The 10,155-nt window shown below is 42.1% G+C and overlaps 1 protein-coding gene across 6 annotated transcripts in view; it reads right to left on the bottom strand.

The window, feature by feature from the left end:
- Positions 1-9,680, bottom strand: part of LOC110488032 (engulfment and cell motility protein 1) — a 212,112-nt gene extending 202,432 nt beyond the window's left edge. The window contains exon 1 of one of the 6 annotated variants that reach the window (XM_036970712.2): positions 9,397-9,680. The gene's annotated coding sequence lies outside the window, so the exon portion shown is untranslated. The remainder of the gene's footprint in view (positions 1-9,396) is intronic. The other 5 variants (XM_036970713.2, XM_036970710.2, XM_036970716.2 and 2 more) reach the window with 5 other exon arrangements.
- Between the last annotated feature and the right edge of the window lie 475 nt (positions 9,681-10,155).

Genomic DNA, 10,155 nt, shown 5'->3' on the forward strand with positions numbered 1-10,155 from the left:
TGTGTGGGGTTGCTTCTCAGCCAAGGGAGTGGACTCACTCACAATTTTGCCTAAGAACACAGCCATGAATAAAGAATGGTACCAACACATCCTCCGAGAGCAACTTCTCCCAACCATCCAGGAACAGTTTGGTGATGAACAATGCTTTTTCCAGCATGATGGAGCACCTTGCCATAAGGCAAAAGTGATAACTAAGTGGCTTGGGGAACAAAACATCAATATTTTGGGTCCATGGCCAGGAAACTCCCCAGACCTTAATCCCATTGAGAATGTGTGGTCAATCCTCAAGAGGCAGGTGGACAAACAAAAACCCACAAATTCTGACAAACTCCAAGCATTGATTATGCAAGAATGGGCTGCCATCAGTCAGGATCAAATCAAATGTATTCATATAGCCCTTCGTACATCAGCTGATATCTCAAAGTGCTGTACAGAAACCCAGCCTAAAACCCCAAACAGCAAGCAATGCAGGTGTAGAAGCACGGTGGCTAGGAAAAACTCCCTAGAAAGGCCAAAACCTAGGAAGAAACCTAGAGAGGAACCAGGCTATGTGGGGTGGCCAGTCCTCTTCTGGCTGTGCCGGGTGGAGATTATAACAGAACATGGCCAAGATGTTCCAATGTTCATAAATGACCAGCATGGTCAAATAATAATAATCACAGGCAGAACAGTTGAAACTGGAGCAGCAGCACGGCCAGGTGGACTGGGGACAGCAAGGAGTCATCATGTCAGGTAGTCCTGACATGTGGCCCAGAAGTTAATTGACAGCATGCCAGGGCGAATTGCAGAGGTCTTGAAGAAGAAGGGTCAACACTGCAAATATTGACTCTTTGCATCAACTTCATGTAATTGTCAATAAAAGCCTTTGACACTTAAGAAATGCTTGTAATTATACTTCAGTATTCCATAGTAACATCTGACAAAAATATCTAAAGACACTGAAGCAGCAAACTTTGTGGAAATGAATGTGTAATTCTCAAAACTTTTGGCCACGACTGTACAGCAGAATATAAACGCAGTGAGCCCATTTCCTTACAGTTCTGCCATTCCCTTAAGCCAGTGCTTCTGTGGTGTAATATTAATAACTGTCACAAGACAAGAGGTTCATTGTGTATTCAGTGGTTGCAGCATCACAGATTTATACTACAAATGACTGGATTAGCATCACCTCATCTCAAACTCTGTGTGTGTGTGTGTGTGTGTGTTACTTTAGAGTATAACACCTTCATTTACATTTACCTGCGGTTTCAATTAACGCTGTAACACTGCAGGGAGCCATTAAAACACCTGGATACATAAATCTTAAATGGAACATCGAATCAATTCAACCTTAAGCTACATGAGGACATGTCGAGCCTAGGAGAGATTTACTAACAGATTAAAGGATTATAAATTGGATGTTTAGGGTATTAAACACTGCCAACCCGGCGAGGTAAAAAAGACAGTGAAGTTTGAGTCAAAAAAGTTTGACAGGCGGCAACTGGAAGCTTTTCAGACAGGACTTCTGGTGGGGGAAACCATTAAGATTAACAAATAGCAAGCGAGGAATACATCAATAGGATAACAATTTACATACCTCAGCAAGAACGAGAGAGAGAGAGAGAGAGAGAGAGATGCCAGGCGAGGTTTTCTACTCATAAATTGCCATGGTTGGAGGTGAGAGGGTGCCAAACTTCAGAGCAATTTATGTGCACCCAGGCACATGTGGTGAATCTGAATGAGCCATGCTCCCTTGGAACGATCTCCTTTCAGTCTGCAACCTAACCCATATGTATCAAGCATCTCTGAATGTGAGTGCTGATTTGGGAACAGTTTAGCATTTTAAGTCATAATGAATCAGATTATTATGGACAGGCGGGACTTGATCCTAGATCAACACTCCTATTCAGAAAGTGCAGACCTTGATCTCCTGACTGGCACGGTGGTCTAAGACACTGCATCTCAGTGCTAGAGGCATCACTACAGACCCTGGTTCGATTCGAGGCTGTATCACAACCGGGCCGTGATTGGGAGCCCCATAGGGCGGCGCACAATTGGCCCAGCGTCGTTAGGGTTTGGCCGGGGTAGGCCGTCATTGTAAATAAGAATTTGTTCTTAACTGACTTGCCTAGTTAAATAAATAAAAATCTCTAGATTATTAATCTCTAGATTTAAAACAAAAGATACTGCTCTTTAACATAATTCCTCTTCATCAATGAGGCTTATACTGGGATAAATGTGAGGGGAAAAACCAAAGCTGGAAAGAATTCACTTCTAAATACTATTAACTGTGTGTCATTTTCATTTAAAGACCCCTTAGGGGTTTAGAAATGTTTATTTGGGCAAATCGAGAATCGGGCAGGAGCTTGCTCTGACCATTTAAACAGTCTTTTCCCCTGCGTGCGTGCGTGCGTGCGTGCGTCTGTGTGTTATGACCATTAAAATAGTATTTTCCCTGTGTGTTCAATTTCTTTGTCATACTGTTCTTCAGGGGTCTATAAAAAGGGATGATATTCTACTGACACATCACTTCTGGACTGCTAGTCAAGGCTTTCCAGGCTGGACACACTGGTCCTCCAGGTGTGAAGAAGAGTTAGTAAAAACAAACACACACATAGTGGATTTAGGAATAGGTTATATGACTACATTGTTGTGTAGATTTATGGAGGCATCAAGTGACACCACATCAATTGTGACAACGTATTGTACTCTGTTAGATGAACGCATACTGTAAGACTACAACTTAATCAAATCAGGCAATTAGCTCCATCCTAAACCCCATACCAAATCTCCATAAGGCAGAAAATGTAGATACCACTGATATGTAACCGAGGAATTAAGAATCGGTTGGCATCTTTGAGGAACTCAGTACAAGGCAAGGCCAATATCAATACAAGGGATAGTCTACACTGGCCTTCATATCCAATGATACGCCATAAATATTTCCAATACAGTCACATCTGTCTACCACAGTCCTGACACCCATAATCCCTGGCAGCCAGACTCGGAGGGAGCCAGTATCTTCGGTGTGTTTATATCAATAGGACATGATGAAACGGGCATTCCTGCTGCTGTGCCATCACAACAAACAAACACACATCTCTTCTGGTTAACGGAACATGGATGAGGGGCTGCACTGCCCTCTGTGAAGAGGTCTCTGAGATCATCATAGCTGGGGCCATACTACTGTCACACACACTCACAGTCAGACGAAGCAGCTCCAAAAACATAGGATTGGTGTGTGTGTCATTTTTTCAAGATAAATGATCCAATCTATAGGATGGAGAAAACATCTATAGAGAAAAGATCTATAGGATACAATAAACATCTATAGAATTAACATATATAGAGAAATCATCTATAGGATAGAGAAAACATCTATAGAGAAAAGATCTATAGGATACAATAAACATCTATAGAATTAACATATATAGAGAAATCATCTATAGGATAGAGAAAACATCTTGAGAAAACATCTATAGGATAGAGAATTCCTCTATAGCGGGTATTCCCAAACTATCGGGGGTATGCCAAATAAATTGTAAATCACAATTCTCAATCAGTCCATTTAGTAAGGCCCGCATTCATTAAGACACATAACAGCTCTACTGATAGTACTGCTACTACCAGCAATACTATACCTGCACCTGTCGACAAGTTGTTCTGCTTCCACGAGCACATCCAATGCTAGCATCAGTAATTCATAATAGATTTGTTGGAAGCCCAGCTAGCATGGACACTGACCGTTGAGAATCTGATGCAGCCGAAGAGCTACTGCACCCTTACCCGGGAAAGCACCAAGCTACTGCCCCCTTACCCGGGAAAGCACCAAGCTACTGCCCCCTTACCCGGGAAAGCACCGAACAACAGACAGAGACGTTGGACCATCGAAGAGGTGCAACTATGCTGAGAACGACATTGACTTGGGGTTCACTTATATTGGGAGTAGTGCCTTTCCTCAGCCACAGTGTGTTATATGTGCAAAAGTACTAACTCACAACTTGATGAAACCTTCACTCTTGTGCAGACATTTAGAAACTAAATACAACAATTAGAAAAATAAGCCACGGGAGTTTGAGCAAGAATTAAGACGACTTTCGAGTAGTAAGACATGTATAAAAGCAACAGATACCATTAATAAGAAGGGGCTAGAAGCGTCATATATGGTGAGTTCCTGAGTGGCTAGGACAGGCAAGCCTCATACTATTGTGGAGGACTTAATTCTTCCTGCTGCCACGGATATGGCTGGGACAATGCTGGGGGAAAAGGCCAAAAAAACTATAGACAATGACTTCATCAAACAACACTGTTTCACAACTCATCAGTGACGTGGCAGGAGATGTTTTGAAACAATTACAACTTCGCATACAAGCCAGTGGAATCTATGCGTTACAGCTGGATGAGTCAAGAGACGTGGCGGGCCTGGCACAGCTCCTGGTATATGTCCATTACGTTTATGGGGGGTCAATTAAGGAAGACATCCTCTTCTGCAAACCACTGAAACCCAGGAGAGGATCATTTTTAAAGTATTGGACAGCTTTGTGACATCAAATGGACTTTGGTGGTCAAGATGTGTTGGTATCTGTACTGATGGCGCAAAAGCCATGACAGGGAGACATAGTGGAGTGGTAATGCACGTGCAAGCAGTTGCACCCGACACCACTTGGGTACACTGGATTGCCTGACAGCTTGAAAGACGTTTTCAAATCAAATCAGATTTTATTTGTCACATGCACCGAATACAACAAGTGTAGACCTTACAGAGAAATGCTTACTTACAAGCCCTAAACCAACAATGCAGTTTCAATACCAAAAAAAAGTTAACGATAAGAAAAACAAATAATTAAGGGGCAGCAGTACATAACAATAGCGGGCCTACATACAGGGGGTACCGGTTCAGAGTCAGTGTGTCAATGTGCGGGGGCACCGGTGGAGGTAATTATGTACATGTAGGTAGGGTTATTAAAGTGGCTATGCATAGATAACAGAGAATAGCAACAGTGTGTGGGGAGGGGGGTGAAAATAGACTGGGTAGCCATTCGATTAGATGTTCAGGAGTCTTATGGCTTGGGGGTAAAGCTGTTTCGAAGCCTCTTGGACCTAGAGACTTGGTGCTCCGGTACCGCTTGCTGTGCAGTAGCAGAGAGAACAGTCTATGACTAGGGTGGCTGGAGTCTTTGACAATTTGTAGGGCCTTCCTCTGACACCGCCTGGTATAGAGATCTTCGGTGCCAGGAAGCTTGGCCCCGGTGATGTACGGGGCCGTACGCACTACCCTCTGTAGTGCCTTGTGATCCGAGGCCGAGCAGTTGCCGTACCAGTCAGTGATGCAACACGTCAAGATGCTCTGAATGGTGCTGCTGTAAAACCTTTTGAGGATCTGAGGACCCATGCCAAATCTTCTTTTCAGTCTCCTGAGGGGGAACAGGTTTTGTCGTGCCCTCTTCACGACTGTCTTGATGTGCTTGGACTATGTTAGTTTGTTGGTGATGTGGACACCAAAGGAACTTGAAGCTCTCAACCTGCTCCATGGGGTAGGGTATGTACGTACAGTCACTGTGGGGACGACGTCCTCGATGCACTTATTGATAAAGCCAGTGACTGATGTGGTGTACTCCTCAATGCCATCAGAAGAATCCCGGAACATGTTCCAGTCTGTGATAGCAAAACAGCCCCATAGTTTAGCATCTACTTCATCTGACCACTTTTTTATAGACCGAGTCATTGATGCTTCCTGGTTAAAATGTTTGCTTGTAAGCAGGAATCGGGAGGATAGAGTTATGGTCAGACTTGCCAAATGGACGGTGAGGGAGAGCTTTGTATGTGTCTCTGTGTGTGGAGTAAAGGTGGTCTAGAATCTTTTTCACCTCTGGTTGCACATTTAACATGCTGATAGAAATTTTGTTGTTTGCTTACGGCGGAATACAGCTCATTGAGTGCAGTTTACGTGCCAACTGCGCTCTGTGGTGGTACGTAGACAGCTACGAAAAATTCAGATAGGTAGCTCATGAGATACTCTACCTCGGGCGAGCAAAACTTTGAGACTTCCTTCGATATCGTGCACCAGATGTTGTTTACATAAATGCATAGGTCCCCGCCCCGTGTCTCACCAGAGGCTGCTGTTCTGTCTTGTCGATAGAGTGCATAACCCGCCAGCTGTATGTTCTTAATGTCGTCGTTCAGCTACGACTCAGTGAAACATAAGATATTACAGTTATTAATGTCCAGTTGGTAGGATATACGTGCTTTCAGTTCATCCCATTTATTTCCCAGTGATTGAACGTTAGCTTGCAGAATGGAAGGCAAGGGCAAATTAGCCACCGTCGCCTGATCCTGGCAAGGCACCCGGATCTTTTGCCTTGAAATCTCTGTTTACTTCTACAGCGGGTCACGGGGATCGGGCCTGGTTGGGTGTCTGCAGTATACCCCTCGCGTCAGACTCGTTGAAGAAGAACTCCTCGTCCAATTTGAGGTGAGTTATCCCAGTTCTGATGTCCAGAAGCTCTTTTCGGTCATAAGAGACAGTAGCAGCAAAATTATGAACAAAACAAGTTACGAACAATTTGAAAAAAAAAATAATAATAATTGCATGCTTGGTTGAGAGCCGATGAGACGGCAGCCCTACCCTCCGGCGCCATTTAACTTTGTTAAAGCAAAGCCCCGGAACTCTCGTGTATTTTCTGCTCTATGCAATGATATGGGCAGCAACCATGAAACACTTTTACAACATACAGAAGTGTGCTGGTTATCAAGGGGCAAAGTATTGACACGTTTTTTTTTTAATTGAGAGACAAGCTTAGTTATTTACTGACCATCATTTTCACTTGTCTGATTGCTTGCATAATGACGAGTTTCTCACACGACTGGCCTATCTGGGTGATGTTTTTTCTCACCTGAATGATCTGAATCTAGGATTACAGGGACTCTCCGCAACTATATTCAATGTGCTGGACAAAATTGATTAAGAAGTTAAAAATGATTAAGAAGTTGGAGCTCTTTGTCTGCATTAAGGACATCACAGGTCTTTCCATCATTGTATGATTTTTTTTGTGTGTAAATGAACTCAAGCTTACAGACAATGTCAAATAGCGAAGCACCTGAGTGAGTCGGGTGCGCAATTACGCAGGTACTTTCCCCGAAATGGATGACACAAACAACTGTATTCATTATCCCTTTCATGCCCTGCCTCCAGTCCACTTACCGATATCTGAACAAGAGAGCCTCAAGGAAATTGCAACAAGTGGTTCTGTGAAAATTGAGTTTAATCAGAAGCCATTGCCAGATTTATGGATTGGGCTGCGCTCAGAGTATCCTGCCTTGGCAAATTGCGCTGTTAAGACACTGATGCCCTTTGCAACCACATACCTATGTGAGAGTGGATTCTCAGCCCTCACTAAATACAGGCACAGACTGTGTGGAGAATTATTTAAGACTGAGACTCTCTCCAATACAATCCAACATTGCAGAGTTATGTGCATCCTTTCAAGCACACCCGTCTCATTAACCTGTGGTGAGTTATTCACCATTTTCAATGAACAAATAAGGTTTTCTATGTAAGATGGTTAAATAAAGAGTAAAATTATTGATTATTATTATTTGTGCCCTCGTCCTATAAGAGCTCTTTGTCACTTCCCACTCATTCTTATGTTTAATAAATGTTTCGTATAGTGTGTGGCAGGCTTACAATGATGGCAACAAACAAAAAAACGTGACTATAAAATGTTTGCGAACCACTGATCTATAGGATAGAGAAATCATCAAGAGAAACCACCTATAGAGAAATCATCTATAGGATAGAGAAAACATCTAGAGAAAACATCTAGAGGATAGAGAAAACATCTAGAGGATAGAGAAAACATCTAGAGGATAGAGAAAACATCTAGAGGATAGAGAAAACATCTAGAGAAAACATCTATAGGATAGAGAAAACATCTAGAGGATAGAGAAAACATCTAGAGGATAGAGAAAACATCTAGAGGATAGAGAAAACATCTAGAGAAAACGTCTATAGGATAGAGAAAACATCTAGAGAAAACATCTAGAGGATAGAGAAAACATCTAGAGGATAGAGAAAACATCTAGAGAAAACATCTATAGGATAGAGAAAACATCTAGAGGATAGAGAAAACATCTAGAGAAAACATCTATAGGATAGAGAAAACATCTAAAGGATAGAGAAAACATCTAGAGAAAACATCTATAGGATAGAGAAAACATCTAGAGGATAGAGAAAACATCTAGAGAAAACATCTATAGGATAGAGAAAACATCTATAGGATAGAGAAAACATCTAGAGGATAGAGAAAACATCTAGAGGATAGAGAAAACATCTAGAGAAAACGTCTATAGGATAGAGAAAACATCTAGAGGATAGAGAAAACATCTAGAGAAAACATCTAGAGAAAACATCTATAGGATAGAGAAAACATCTAGAGAAAACATCTATAGGATAGAGAAAACGTCTATAGGATAGAGAAAACGTCTAGAGAAAACATCTATAGGATAGAGAAAACATCTAGAGAGAACATCTATAGAATAGAGAAAACATCTATAGGATAAATAAAACATCTATAGAGAAAACATCTATAGAGAAAACACCTGCAGGCAAACTGCTGCCACTGGATGCTTCTAGCCTACAATTACTCCCAAAATGCCATTGATTGCAATGCAATGAATTGAATGTGGTTGAATTGATAGCGTGCCTCCCATATCTGGTCATTGCGTATATCCCTCATACAATAAAAGCAACTCAATCTGAAGGAGGTGAAAATTTTTCTAAACCACGTGCAAGGGAAACATAGGCAGGAGGAGATGAGCCTGTGGGTTAATTCAGGTTTACAGTGGCCAAAGCTGAACCAGGGAAGTTTGAGCTCTTTGATTAAGAACTAAAAGAAAAATACGATTGTATGCCTAGTCATTCAATAATCTTCTTATTCATATAAATAACACAGCTAAACTGATCGAGGATATATTGTAACTTGCCCTGTATGCTACAGAACAAAGTATGGACAGAGCTATTTTGTAAACAAGTTATCCACTTGTGTTTCAACAACACACGACTTCATACACGACCTATTTCATGGGAAGGTCAGTGTTCAGGGTGGAATTGTAAACTGGAGGCGAACGAGCCAACTTCAAGAGCGGCTGGATTGTTTTGAGCAAGCGTGTCAATCAACAGAACAGCGCCCAGAACCACTGGCGGCCACTCCTGCTGAAAAGTAGCCTACTGACACAATTTCCAGGGCGCGCAGACTAGGCTACTGTATATAACCTGAAATGTAACACTGGCAGTAACATTGGCAATAGTAGCGAGGTGTTTAATAGCGTGTAGCCTAAATCAGTAGAAGCAAAGAAAAAAACTCAAATACATGCTTTCTGTGTAGGCTAAATCAAAGAACATTTTGAATGTTTACCAACCTGGCAAAGCGCGGGGACTTATCCTGTGCCAAAGCGCTGATGTTCGGAGTTGGTGTCACAGACAGACAGTCAGTCAGTTCTGTGTTTTCTGTCCCTCTCCTGAGCGCTAAATTGTGCTGATGTTTTCACTTCCTCTTTCTTCGCCTTCTGTTGGTTGGCTCCGCTCTCCTCCGAGGCTCGAGCAGCGATGCGAGGGACGTCGACCAATTAAAACCCAACAAACAATTGAACAATTGAATGGGACGACAGGACACTCCCCGTTGATGTGTGGCAATTATTATGATAGCAAATGAATAACGTCATGCTTGAACCTCGGGATAAGCGTTTAATATTTCATAGCTATCGATGAATTAATACATAATATATCAAAGACAGCATATGGGGGTGGGGGTTAGGCCTATAACCTTGTAGCCTACCATCTTTATTTGAAATAAAAGGGGGAAACTGACTTTGATTGGGTAAGACCTTAAAATTAAAATAATATTGAACATTCAAATCTGAAACCTTTGGGACATAGCTTCTCCCTAGGTCACGTTTCACAATAGATGTAAACAGACAGTATATAGATGAGAATAATAGACAATCATACAAAAGCTAGAGTACAGTACAGTCGATACCAGACTTAATTAAATTCATGTCATATAGCTACACCTACTGGTTCCAATATCTAAGCTACCCAGCAGGAGAGAAAGACATCTTAGAGTGAGTGATCTGAACTGTTGCCACTGTGCCATGCTCACACAGCTCTCCTCTCCACAG

This window comes from Oncorhynchus mykiss, chromosome 30 (genome assembly GCF_057628025.1).
Source record: "Oncorhynchus mykiss isolate SJ-2025 chromosome 30, ASM5762802v1, whole genome shotgun sequence".
In the NCBI taxonomy this organism is placed as follows: Eukaryota; Metazoa; Chordata; class Actinopteri; order Salmoniformes; family Salmonidae; genus Oncorhynchus; species Oncorhynchus mykiss.